The following is a 13,922-nucleotide window of genomic DNA, read 5'->3' on the forward strand; positions in this document are numbered from 1 at the left end:
TCGAAAAAAAAAATGCAACTTTAAATTGATTAGTACCTTTAACGTAAAAAATGTAAAGTCTCTAATACTTGGTATTACCATAACCAATAATTATAAATGGGATGCTCACATAGATCGACTAACAACACAAATTTCTAAAAGACTAAATATTATAAAATGTCTATCTAGCACTAGTTTCAACTGCCACATTAAAATTATTATTTATATAATACACTCAATTATTATGTCAAAAATTGATTATGGGTTATTTCTATACGGAAAAGCACACAAATCAAAACATAACAAAATAAAAACAATGTACCATTCAGCTATTAGAATAGCCTTCGGGGCCTTTCGCTCCTCACCAATAAACAACCTACTATACGAATCTAACATAAAACCTATAGAACAAAGAATTAAACTTGCTACATTAAAAAACTTTAAAATGATATCCACCGCAAAAAAAACACCCCTAGAACAAATTATAAAAAAAATTTCGAAAACAAAACGAATCCCAAAACTGCCATCAGCAATAAAAGACACTATCGACCACTGCAAAGCACTACAACTTCAACCTGCCCCCATAACTAATAAAAAAGAAACCACGCCAACTTGGTCCTTCAACTTTTCAAAAATAAACAAATCTTTACACACCTTATTAAAGCCAAATACACCACCAATAGTCTACAACAAAAACTTCCTAGAAATAAAATATACTCTCAAAAAGCACACATTCTTATACACAGACGGTTCCAAATCCGACAAGGGAGTTGCTTACAGCGTAACCTCCTCACAACAGGTGATAACTCAGAAAATACTTCCTCCCTATTCATCCATTTTCACCGCTGAAGTAGCAGCCATTCTCCACGCATGCAGATATGCGGAAAGGCAAAAAGAAAAATTTGCTATTTGCACTGACTCACTCTCAGCCCTTACAGCACTGGAAAACCCAAACAACTCAACGTACTACATATTAGAAATTAGAAAAATAATGGTAAAATACAAATGCAAATACAAATACACACTGATATGGGTCCCAGGACACTGCGGCATAATAGGCAACGAGCTCGCAGACAAAGCTGCTAAGCAAGCAACCTCACTGCCACTAATATCAGAACAAAATTACAACATACACGATACTCTTAAATACATTAGTAACCACATGAAAGCCCAAAACGACCTAATCTGGAACAACACATCTGTTCACTACAAACTAATCAACACAAAAAAACATAACAATTTAGATCTATTAAACCCAACTACCTCCTGATTAGACACCATTAAATTTATGAGACTCCGAATTGGACACACTAAACTGACTCACTGCCACCTATTTGACAAAACACCTCCCCCCACATGCTAACAATGTAGCCAAAACCTTACCCTATCACACATATTCCTTGAATGCCCCAGATATATTGAGCAAAGACATAAATTCCTCCAACAATCCACAACAATCCAATTTCTGAAATCCATTAACCTCTATAATAACATTTAAATTTAATTCGAATGAACATACAAACCTAGATTAAGCACACATATGCATATACATCTATATTTAAGTCAAATGTCACATCGAGTTTAAGCAGAAGGCCTTTGTAGCTATTGCTTAATACAAACAAAAATTACCCGCACTTTATAATTCCTGGCAATTTCGTTATAATAATAATAATAAAAATGGGGTTATATTAAAACAATAGACGAAGTATCGCAGCCATACATACCAATCTGTTTTGTCAACTGAGATGTATGAACGAATGAACTCATTGAGTGTTCTGTGGCTTCGCCCCACGGAACCTACTGTCTGGTGGTGGTGTGCAGTTAATGTTATGTTTTTAATATGTAAATATTTACATAGATCTTCAATAATTGAATTTTTATATTCTATTCCCATGTCCGTATTGATCGCCTTTATTGGACCGTACTTTAGAATAAAATCTTCCAATATAGCTTTTGCTACTGTATTTGCACTTTTATTTGGTATAGGTATAGCTACTAGGTATTTAGTTAAGTCGCAGATGAGTGTTACTGCGTATTCGATTCCATTATTACATTTTGGAAGTGGACCAATAGTATCTACAATTACTATATCGAAAGCTCTTTGTGGAGTTTCGGTTATAGTTAGTGGTGTTTTAGTATGTTTAGTCGTTTTCGACTTTTGGCATTTAGGACATTTCTTTATGTACTCTTTTATGTCTTTGGACATATTTTTCCAGTAATAGTGCCTCTGGACCTTGAGCAAGGTTTTTGTAATGCCTGTATGACCACCTTGTATTGGATCATCATGGAATGTAGACAATATAGCTTCTTATTCTTTATTATTTTTTATTACGGTCACCGGGTTGTGTAGTGCTACTCTCAATGATTTCAATATATTATTGACAATAATATTAAAATTATCAATTGAAACATGTTTTAAGATATTTTCCCACGGTGACACTTTGAGTTGGCCGACTTTGTGAATACCAGCCTGCTTTTCAAGCCTTTGAAAGAATTGACCTAAGTCAATGATTCCATTAGTTAACAAATCGCTAACATTATATCTTGCTGTAATTTTCTTTTCGTGCTTAAATAAATACATTTTATTATTCACATGCAAGGTCACTACTTTACGTACTTCATTATTATTAATGACTTCATATACGCTGCTTTTGGAATTTGCTTTCACCTTTCGTAAATGATCTTGATGCGTATGCAACTGAAAGCTCCACAAGCGTATTTGCTGGCATCTGTGATTATGCAAAATTCTTTGCTAAAATCTGGGTATTGCAACAGAGTAGGGTTTATTAATGCTGATTAAGATGTTCGAAGGCTTTTTTACATTCTGTTGTCCATTCGAATTTTACATCTTTCTTACATAATCTTGTTATGTGACGAGAGTATAAGTTACTTCATGCATGAAAATTGAACATTTTTCAGGATGTAACTTTAGGTTGTGTTATCTACATTTCTCGAAAACATCAGTTAAGTTCTTGAGCATATGATTTTCAGAATAACCTATGACTATTTAGTCATCCATATAAAGAAATGCTTGCGAAGGTTCTAATCCAGAGAAAGATATAGTCATTATTCTCTAAAAAGAGATTGGCGCTATTTTTAAACTGAATGGTAATCGCGTGAAGCAATACGAACCATTGTTTGTTGAAAAGGATGTTATATCCCGTAACCGATGTAGCTTTAGGTTGCGTTACCTACATTTCTCGAAAACATCAGTTAAGTTCTTGAGCATGTTTTTCAGAACAACCTATGATTATGTAACGAACTGATTTATTTGCTTTCTGCTCGCTACGGTATTTGTGCGGCTAGCTCAGAAGGTTGTGTGTGTTCGTCCCACCAAATTTATATAAACGTGACCGCCCAGTAGTTCAGTGAGAAAGCACAGAATTCACGGGTTCGTAGTGGGTTTATTGCGGGTATAACTGCAGTCGGCTTTATAATTTGCTTGTCTTGCTGTCTCCGACGGTGTGGGTTGTCTCGATGTTCGCTCGCCTCGTTGACAAGGTGTTCCCGTTTTGTCGCTCCTTGAAGATCCTTGACCGCTACTTGCTCCTGACGCGTTTGGCTCGGTGACTGCTCGGCCACGATTCAGACTCGTTATGGGGTCAGCCGTGCGGGCTGAGGGAAGCGTCACCGTTCTCAGACTAGGGTGAACAGTGACGAGTTCTCCAGGATCACTCCTCTCGACACACGACCACCTGTCCCTTGCTGCCATGGGGTGCCACGGGGGTTTCCGTTCAGATCGTGCGGATAGTCAAGGCGGAACGCATCGCTCTTCACTTCGCTTCTACGCCTTGTATAAACGAACGTTCCACCCTAGCCTCACCCTTTCGCGTACTGTCCGTGCAGTTCCTGCGGGCTCGATTCTCCTTGCGTGGCTGTTGCGGTGTTGTGTCCTGCTTGCTGGTGGCGGCGAACTGCGAACTGCTCCTGACTGGGTGGCTATGCGTAGCGTGACTTCTGTGTTGGGTTCGTAGGCATACGCCGATCCGGGACTTCTCTCCCTTCTGGCTCGTTACTCTCGGGGTTCTGTCGCGTCGCTCCGGGACTTCTCTCACTTCTGGCTCGTTACTCTCGGGGTTCGGTCACGCCGCTCCGGGACTTCTCTCCCTTCTGGCTGGACTTTTTCGGTACTAACAAAAGTGAGCTATTATAAGGTGATACAGAGGGTTCCACAATTTTATCATTGATAAGTTTTTGGACTTGTTTTTTAATTTCGTCTTGTTGACTATGAGGATTTTTATAATTTTGTATATATACGGGTTCATTATCAGTTAATCTCAGCTTTTGCTTATAAAAATTATTGGTAGTGATCGATTCGGTTTCTAGTCCGAATACATCACTATACTGGGTGCATACTGCTGTAAGTTGTTCATTGAATTGAATTGCGGAAAGTTTTTGCAAGTTGCTATAATACAATTTTTTGTCTGGTTTCTAAATCCGTAAATAAATTATATAATATATAAACTACTTGATCTGTGTTGTTGTGGAATTTAGAAATCTTATATATGCATATTGGACTGTTGCAATGGTATTTGCGATATAGATACCATGCTGTATTTCTTGATTCTGAATTAATACACTGTCTTCTTCTGAATTTATTTCCATTTTTCGGACGACTTGGGATCTTGCTGCCAGAATTAGGGAGTTGTTACCAGAACTGTATGCCATTGCAACATAAATCGAATATTTGAGGTTATTTGGTCTTTTTATAAGCCAGTCTTCAGACGGCTTGAAATCTAGTTGACAGTTGTATCTTTTGATAAAATCGATTCCTAGAATTCCATCACATGGAAAAGCGAATTGCATATTTACGAAATGGAAATCATTTGGAAGTTTGAATTTCAATAGTAATTAAGCCTTATTTGGTAACTTTCTGACATATACCCTGTATGTTTATAATGTGATTATCTTGAATGTTTTTAAAGTTATAGCAATTTTCCTTCAATATGGATAATTCTGCAGCTGTGTATAGTAGAAGAACTAATTTTTTTCCTGTATGTATGTATTTTGGCTGATATTTAGAGCGTGAATTTTAATGTTGCTTACGGTCGTGTATTTAAAGGTGTTTAGGAGTTTCCCGAATTTGTTTGTGCTACCCTAACGTTGTTATTGTGGTTGTTGTTGTTACCACCATTACCGTTGTTGTTTTCCCCACGGCTGTATCCGCCGCGGTTGTTTCCCCCACGTTTGTTGTTTCCGTAATAATTGTTATTTTGGTTATTGTAATTTTTTTTTAGCCATTCTTTTGATTATATCCGTTATTCTGAGAATATCTGGTATTGGTATAATTACCTCGATTATTTCCTCCTTCGCGATAAGTGTTTTTATAATTATTACCGCGATAATTATTTCCACGTTGGGTGCTAGATTGTATGTATGCTGCAAAATTGCATGCTTCCAATATTGTTTTGATGCGGCCATGCTCACAATTTTTGACCATTGTGGTGATGGCTTCCTTGGCCTTCATCAATATACGAATCTTCTAGGAGCTCTCGTTTAACTACGTCGAATGTTTCTCCGACTATAGTATCTTGCAGTTATTTATTTATAGCTTCTATTGTTGTTTCGTTTTGGACTCTGTCGATCCAATTATTTTGGATTTGATGACTTCTACAGCCAAAACCTCGGATGTAAGGTTAACCAACTTCAAAGCTCTTACGAATCTCTGAAGGTGTATCCTTTGCCCGTTAAACCCCGGGATGGCATTTGATATTTCTTTAATGTATGACCTTTGGGCAATTATCTCCTCAGTCATTGTGGTTGGTTTTATTTCTACAGTGCTGTTGTTAGAATCCGCGTCAGTCAAGTCCTGGTCTGATAAATCAGATTGAATGAGGACTGCCGGAATAGTGAGGTAGTTAATATCTTTTTCCTATATATAGGGATCTGTAGAGATAGGGTCGTCAGCCTCAGCTTGTACTGGTGGATCTGATGACTCTGACTGTTCTCTAGCTTTTATCTTCAACGGTGTGTTTAGAATATTTGGTACTGAAATTCGTCAGTCGTACCTTTGATTTATAGCTATTAGGTTATCCCGTAATTTGTTGAAGTATTTTGATACCTGAGACCTTGCTTAGCCTGTCTCTCTGATCGTGTATTAGGATAGGCGCTGTATTAAAGCGGTTTACTAATATAATATATTTCGGCATGCATGTTCAGAGTGTTTTGCTGTGCTGGCCGGGGTCTTGATAATGACTTATAAGATTTGTCAAAATCAATTTTTATAGTATTTAGTTCTTTATATAATTCGTCCAATTCCATTATTTAATGGAATATTTTCTAGATTCTTGAAACCATCAATGAAAGATGTCTTCCAAGTATATTGTTATTGTTAATAACTGATTTAATTTTTAGGATCTGGACGGTGCTCAATACCATGGCCTTCTGGGTACTTGAGCAATGAATCGAGGGAGAAAATCAAGTTGTACCTATTAATGTTCGATTATTGATAATACCCTGTTATGAAAGTTGGGTTCCTTATCAAGAGTGATTCTAATACACTCTGTAGTATTCATATTTTTTTTTATTTATTTATTTTTGTTGTACATTAGATAAGATTATTGGATAAAATAACATTTTTATTCAATATATGGATATACGTATTTATATTAGATGGTTTGTGGGTTTTTTATTATTTCTTTTTTCTTTTTGATCATGTTTTTATAATTATTGTTGGCGCTTTATATATTTTATATTTTGTCCAGACCATTGGCCTGGCTTTTATTTATGGCTCTCTTTGATATACATTTATTATGAAACATATATGACTGGTACAAAATAAATGCGCTCATAATGAAGACAACGATTGATAATAAAATATTCGTTAAATCCGTATTTATTGGTTTGGATTCGATTTTATTTATGATATTTGCTGTGAAATCCACTTCTTTCTACTACGTCTACTAAACGCATTTTGAATGTTTTTCTGTGAGCTGATATAGGATTTTTTATTTTAGGCGTGTAATTTATAATTGCCATTTAGTTTGGCTCATGTAGTTAAAAACAGCCTTATTGGGCAGTAGGTTTTTTATATGATTTCAACACTGTCTATATAATTGTAAGAGGAAAACCTGCCTATTTTAATGTCGCTCAATTTTCCATTAGTTTTTTATATAATACAAAGAAAATATGCATCGCAGTGCAATAAAAACATTTATGCAACGCAGTGCATGGTTGAAAAGCGCTGCCGGTTCACTTCTCCTTGGTCTCGCTTGATTGGCAAGATGTGGCCGGTGCTCGCTGCACAGGCTTGACTTCCTCGACGGTCTTCCTTGTTGGGACACCGGTTCTGGCTGCACAGGTGTACTCGCAATGAGGCGAGCACAGTGGTTCCTCGCAGTCGTTTGGGCACTTCTACTTTAATTTTGGTATTTCTGTCTTCTGTGGTGGAGGTAATTTTATATTAGCTTTAGCGAAACTCTTAATTGCAGGGTAAGTGGATGTGTGTGTGGCTGTAATTTGATTTTTTTTCACTTAAATTTACTTCCGCTTTTGAGTAGCTTCAGTAAATCAGCCCTTCTGGCTTTTAATCTTTTTACTTTACTCACTGCGATCTTTATTTTTTCCGTTGTCTGCTTCAAATTTTGTTTTTTTATTTCCTTCGCTTTTCCATCTTGCGTTCCTTCGATGTCCTCGTTCTTGAAGTTTACATCCTGTGTCCTCTCACGGTCGCCATGTAATGTTCCCGATTCGCCAATGAAGAAGATAGGTTCATAGTGTTTTTATTTCTTGTTATTTCCTAAATGTATCATTTTTATCCCTTTTGTTTTTTTTATAAATTTATTGATTGTTTCGAAGCAGCTGTTGTTGCCGATCCGAGCTCGAAGGAGTTTCTTGTCGAGCCCAATTTACTTAAGAGCTAAAGAGGCAGCGGAGAGACGGCCTATGTATTCTTAAGTATATAGCTATGCTCACTTAGTCAGAAGCACGGAGGTACATGCACATACATGAGGTCTGCTCGTGTTGCAATTATGCTGACACTTGCACTTTCAGCGTGTGGGCCAAGGCACAGCGAGCGGTTCATATTTCGGCCACTTAGGTTGATGACCGAGACCCTGAATTGTATAAACACTGCGACAAAGTGTTACAGTGAGCAGCAGACATGAGGTCTGCTCGTGTTGCAATTATGCTGACACTTGCACTTTCAGCGTGTGGGCCAAGGCACAGCGAACGGTTCGTATTTCGGCCATTTAGATTGTTGATCGAGACCCTGAATTGTATAAACACTGCGGCAAAGTGTTGCAGTGCGTGCCCTTTTGGTACTCTTGGTACAGTGGGTGGTCGATATATATATTTTATATGTGTGCATACTACATCTTTTCTAATATTAATTTTACAAACTTTATTTTTTTATAACAATAAGATAAAACATTTTTTAAAATTTATTTATATATTTTTAATTTGTCTTGCTTTTGTTATTATTGTGTACTCTTATTTTAGATATGGTTATCCTATGTACTCTTATATTATTTATGTCCATTCGTGATATACTTATGAAATAAAAATTGATTATAAAATAAAGAGTTGTAATCTATCTTTATATACTTTTTTCTTTTTATTATTTAATATAGTTATGTTATCTCTATCTCCTATTTGTTGTACCTTATAAGCACCTGTATATTTCAAATCTAACTTATGCCATGTTTCACTTTCAATTAAACCTAATCCCAAATTTTTGAATCGAAATTATTGGTCAAGCTCTCTTAAATGCCTGCATAATCTTCTATATTATAAAAGGGTTTTATTTTATCTATGCTATTAAAATGTTTTGGAAGATTTAAAATTTTACCAAAAACTAGCTCATATGGACAATAGTCATGTGCCATAGATGGGGTTATAATTTTGAATCCGAGCTTCAAAGAGTTAAGACGTGCAACTAACCTACGCTTCAAGCTACTGCTTATCAGTTTAATCTACCAACCGATCATCAGATTCGAAAACTTCTTCGCGATTAACCGAAAAGAAACGAAACCTATAAACAAGTGAACTTGCTTTACTTACGCACCAAGGGCCCGAGCCCAAAACAACTACAATGTCTCGTTCCCACGACCGACCGCCCGACCGACCACTGACAACGATTAACACAATAAAAAGTGAACCAAAGTACATAATTATTACCAGAACTGATAATGGGAATTTTGAAAAAATATCACCTTTTATTATTAAAAAAGTGATAGACTACACCTGTAATGGACCAGTCGATACATGCAAAAAACTTAGATCTGGTACCCTTCTCGTCAAAACAAAAAACCATATTCAAGCTCAGAAATTACTTAAAATGAAATTATTCCACACCTTCCCAGTACACTCCGAAGAGCACAAAACTCTAAACTCCACCAAAGGCATTATATACTCCAACGATCTAAGGAATATTGATGAAAATGAAATCTTGGAAGAACTTAAACCTTAAAACGTTATTGACGTCCGAAAAATATTAAGAAAAGACAAAAACGATAGCAATAAAACGACAGAAACAGGCCTTATCATACTTACCTTTGCAACAATTACCCTACCCGACAAACTCTGGATAGGATACGAAGTGGTTAACATACGACCATACATTCCTCCTCCAATGAGATGCTTCAACTGTCTCAGATTTGGACACCCCTCCTCCCACTGTAAAAGCCCTAAAACATGCGCCAACTGCTCCAAAGAAATTCACACAACAGACAACGAACCATGCACCAATACCCCAACCTGCATCAACTGCAAATACGAAGATGATCAAATGAAACACCACAACGCTATGGACAAATCATGCCCCGCCTTTATCAAACAAAAAGAATTTACATCCATCAAAATAACGCAAAAAGTAGACCACAAGACAGCCCGCTTCATATACAATACACGCCATACCCACCCACCAATATCCTACGCCCAAAAAGCAGCTATCACTGCCCACAGAAAACCAACTACGGAAACAACAACGCACGCTCTACATCAAAAACACCAACCCCAAATCCTATAACTAGACAAATTATCACCTATGAAGACTCCCCTGAAGAACACATGGACACCACTGCATCAACATCATTATACCCCACACGCTCCGAAATTTCGGATGAACTTAAATTAAAAATATTCACAACCAAATCAAATAAGTTAGGAATTACCTTGTAATCAAAAGACAAAAACAACCAAAAAACTAAACCCGAAAAGAAAATTAGTAAGAAATGTAAGATATCTGATAACATGAATATAATGAGCACAGATGAAGATTTAGACCTATGAAATGATATGTAACATATTAATAGAAAATTATTTTAGTTCTAGTTATCCTTAAACTATGCCCTATTCATGCTTAAAGTATTACAATTAAATATAAATGGATACCTCAATAATTATAATCACCTACAAATACTCATAAAAAAAGACAACCCTAAAATAATTTCCATTCAAGATACTCACCTTCACTCTACCAATCATATTCCTATCCCAATAAACTACACTCTTTATCACATAAATACTTCAAACAACCCATACGGCGGGGTAGCTCTCCTAATCCACAACTCTTTGCAACAAGAACAAACCCAAATCCACAATATAAGCTTTGACTCAGTCGCCGTAACAGTACAATCTAAAGTAAAATTTACAATAATTTCTAGTTATATACCTCCCAACAAACCATTCACCCTACAAGAATTACAAGACACTTATAACAATATAAACACTCCTTGCCTAATAACAGGCGATTTCAATAGCTGGCACAAAAGTTGGGGCTCACAAAATAATAACGCACGAGGCAACCTGTTGTTTAAATTTATAAACCAATCCTTGATAACCACACTCAATAATGGCTCCCCAACCCACTTCACCACACACCACACATTTACACATATTGACCTCTCCTTAGCTTCCCCTGAACTATTCCTACACGCTTAATGGACAATTGACAATCAACTGTCAGTTAGTAACCACTTCCCGATCTCTATCCAACTTTTTGGAAATGAATCAACTGACTCCTCCATTAGCAAACCAAAATTTAATATTGATAAAGCTAACTGGCCTCTCTATCAAAAACTTAGCAAACAGTTCTCCGATGATAGACCACTCAGCCAACAAATAAACCAAGAAACAGCACACCTTTGTACCCTCATGAAGCATAGCGCCCATTTATCCATACCACAATATCACCCTAACTAATCAGGTTTCCTGGTGGGACTCCGATCTACAAATTCTAAAAACCAACAACAAAATAGCCTGGAAAAACATGTGTCGTAATATAAACACAGCCAACATAATAGCCTACAAAAAAGCCAACGCCATTCTTAAACGAGAAATAAAACAGAAAAAACGCATAGCCCTATACGAATTTACCTCAGACGTAAACCCACAAACCCCAATTCCAACAATATGGAAAAGAATCAACAGATTCTGTGGCCTTTAGACTAACACACAGATACACTGTCTCATTAACCCTAACAACCCATCTGACATCCATACAAGCAAATGCGACATTTCCAAAGCCCTTTGCGAATTCTGGTCAAATGCATCACTTAACAACAATTTCCATCCTTCTTTTATATCACACAAAGAAAAAATTAGCTTCAATTTCTCCCACAGTACATCTCCACTAACCCAATCCTTAGAATGCGATATTTCAATTATGGAATTAAAAAGCGCTTTAAACCAATTAAAAGGCAAGACACCAGGTAGAGACCGTATTAGTTACCCGATGATCAAAAATCTACCAGATATATAACAATATCCTCAACGCACATATTCCACAGCAATTCAAAGTAAGCAACGTAATACCAATATTAAAACCAGACTCAAACAAAACCGAAATATCTTCCTACAGACCCATATCCCTGAATAGCTGTCTATCTAAAGTCATGGATAAAATAATATCTAAGCTACTATGGTGGCTAGTCAACAACAGCCAGCTACTCGATAGTCGTCAAATGGGTTTCAGAAAGGGTAAATCGGTATCTGACTCTCTAGCAACGCTAGACTATCTGACTACCACCACCCTCTCCAGAAAAAGCCACATTACAATAATTTCACTAGACTTCTTAAAAGCATTTGACAAAATAGGAATTCACACAATCCTAGACGAACTCGTATATTGGAAATTAGGACCAGAAATTATGAAATACATAATAAACTTTCTAACTAATCGAAAAATTTGCGTTCAAATTCAAGACATACAATCTCAACCCTTGACACTTGAAAATGGAATCCCTCAAGGATCACCATTATCAGTTATTCTGTTTGCCATTGCCTACAATAAAGTTAATAGAATCATAGGTCTTCACAAATCATTTGAATTTACAGCATACGCTGATGACTATACAATTATAAATAGGCACAAAAGAACAGACAAAACAATAAACGTAAACCCACTGCTTACTGACATTCAAGAATGGTGTAAATACTCTGGAGCCAGTCTTTCTATACCCAAATCTAAATTCCTACACATTTGTCGAAAAAAAAAATGCAACTTTAAATTGATTAGTACCTTTAACGTAAAAAATGTAAAGTCTCTAATACTTGGTATTACCATAACCAATAATTATAAATGGGATGCTCACATAGATCGACTAACAACACAAATTTCTAAAAGACTAAATATTATAAAATGTCTATCTAGCACTAGTTTCAACTGCCACATTAAAATTATTATTTATATAATACACTCAATTATTATGTCAAAAATTGATTATGGGTTATTTCTATACGGAAAAGCACACAAATCAAAACTTAACAAAATAAAAACAATGTACCATTCAGCTATTAGAATAGCCTTCGGGGCCTTTCGCTCCTCACCAATAAACAACCTACTATACGAATCTAACATAAAACCTATAGAACAAAGAATTAAACTTGCTACATTAAAAAACTTTAAAATGATATCCACCGCAAAAAAAACACCCCTAGAACAAATTATAAAAAAAATTTCGAAAACAAAACGAATCCCAAAACTGCCATCAGCAATAAAAGACACTATCGACCACTGCAAAGCACTACAACTTCAACCTGCCCCCATAACTAATAAAAAAGAAACCACGCCAACTTGGTCCTTCAACTTTTCAAAAATAAACAAATCTTTACACACCTTATTAAAGCCAAATACACCACCAATAGTCTACAACAAAAACTTCCTAGAAATAAAATATACTCTCAAAAAGCACACATTCTTATACACAGACGGTTCCAAATCCGACAAGGGAGTTGCTTACAGCGTAACCTCCTCACAACAGGTGATAACTCAGAAAATACTTCCTCCCTATTCATCCATTTTCACCGCTGAAGTAGCAGCCATTCTCCACGCATGCAGATATGCGGAAAGGCAAAAAGGAAAATTTGCTATTTGCACTGACTCACTCTCAGCCCTTACAGCACTGGAAAACCCAAATAACTCAACGTACTACATATTAAAAATTAGCAAAATAATGGTAAAATACAAATGCAAATACAAATACACACTGATATGGGTCCCAGGACACTGCGGCATAATAGGCAACGAGCTCGCAGACAAAGCTGCTAAGCAAGCAACCTCACTGCCACTAATATCAGAACAAAATTACAACATACACGATACTCTTAAATACATTAGTAACCACATGAAAGCCCAAAACGACCTAATCTGGAACAACACATCCAACTACCTCCCGATTAGACACCATTAAATTTATGAGACTCCGAATTGGACACACTAAACTGACTCACTGCCACCTATTTGACAAAACACCTCCCCCCACATGCCAACAATGTAACCAAAACCTTACCCTATCACACATATTCCTTGAATGCCCCAGATATATTGAGCAAAGACATAAATTCCTCCAACAATCTTTAGAAAAAATAGTAGACCCCATGAATATATCCACAACAATCCAATTTCTGAAATCCATTAACCTCTATAATAACATTTAAATTTAATTCGAATGAACATACAAACCTAGATTAAGCACACATATGCATATACATCTATATTTAAG

General features: G+C 36.3%; 1 long non-coding RNA gene across 1 annotated transcript in view; it reads left to right on the plus strand.

The window, feature by feature from the left end:
- LOC127011768 (uncharacterized) overlaps window positions 1–13,922 on the plus strand; it is a 104,670-nt gene that overhangs the window by 48,700 nt on the left and 42,048 nt on the right. Inside the window, exon 2 of the long non-coding RNA XR_007765087.1 lies at window positions 5,615–5,833. This is a non-coding gene — a long non-coding RNA (uncharacterized LOC127011768). The remainder of the gene's footprint in view (window positions 1–5,614; window positions 5,834–13,922) is intronic.

Source organism: Drosophila biarmipes, unplaced genomic scaffold (genome assembly GCF_025231255.1).
Source record: "Drosophila biarmipes strain raj3 unplaced genomic scaffold, RU_DBia_V1.1 ptg000008l, whole genome shotgun sequence".
Taxonomy (NCBI): domain Eukaryota; kingdom Metazoa; phylum Arthropoda; class Insecta; order Diptera; family Drosophilidae; genus Drosophila; species Drosophila biarmipes.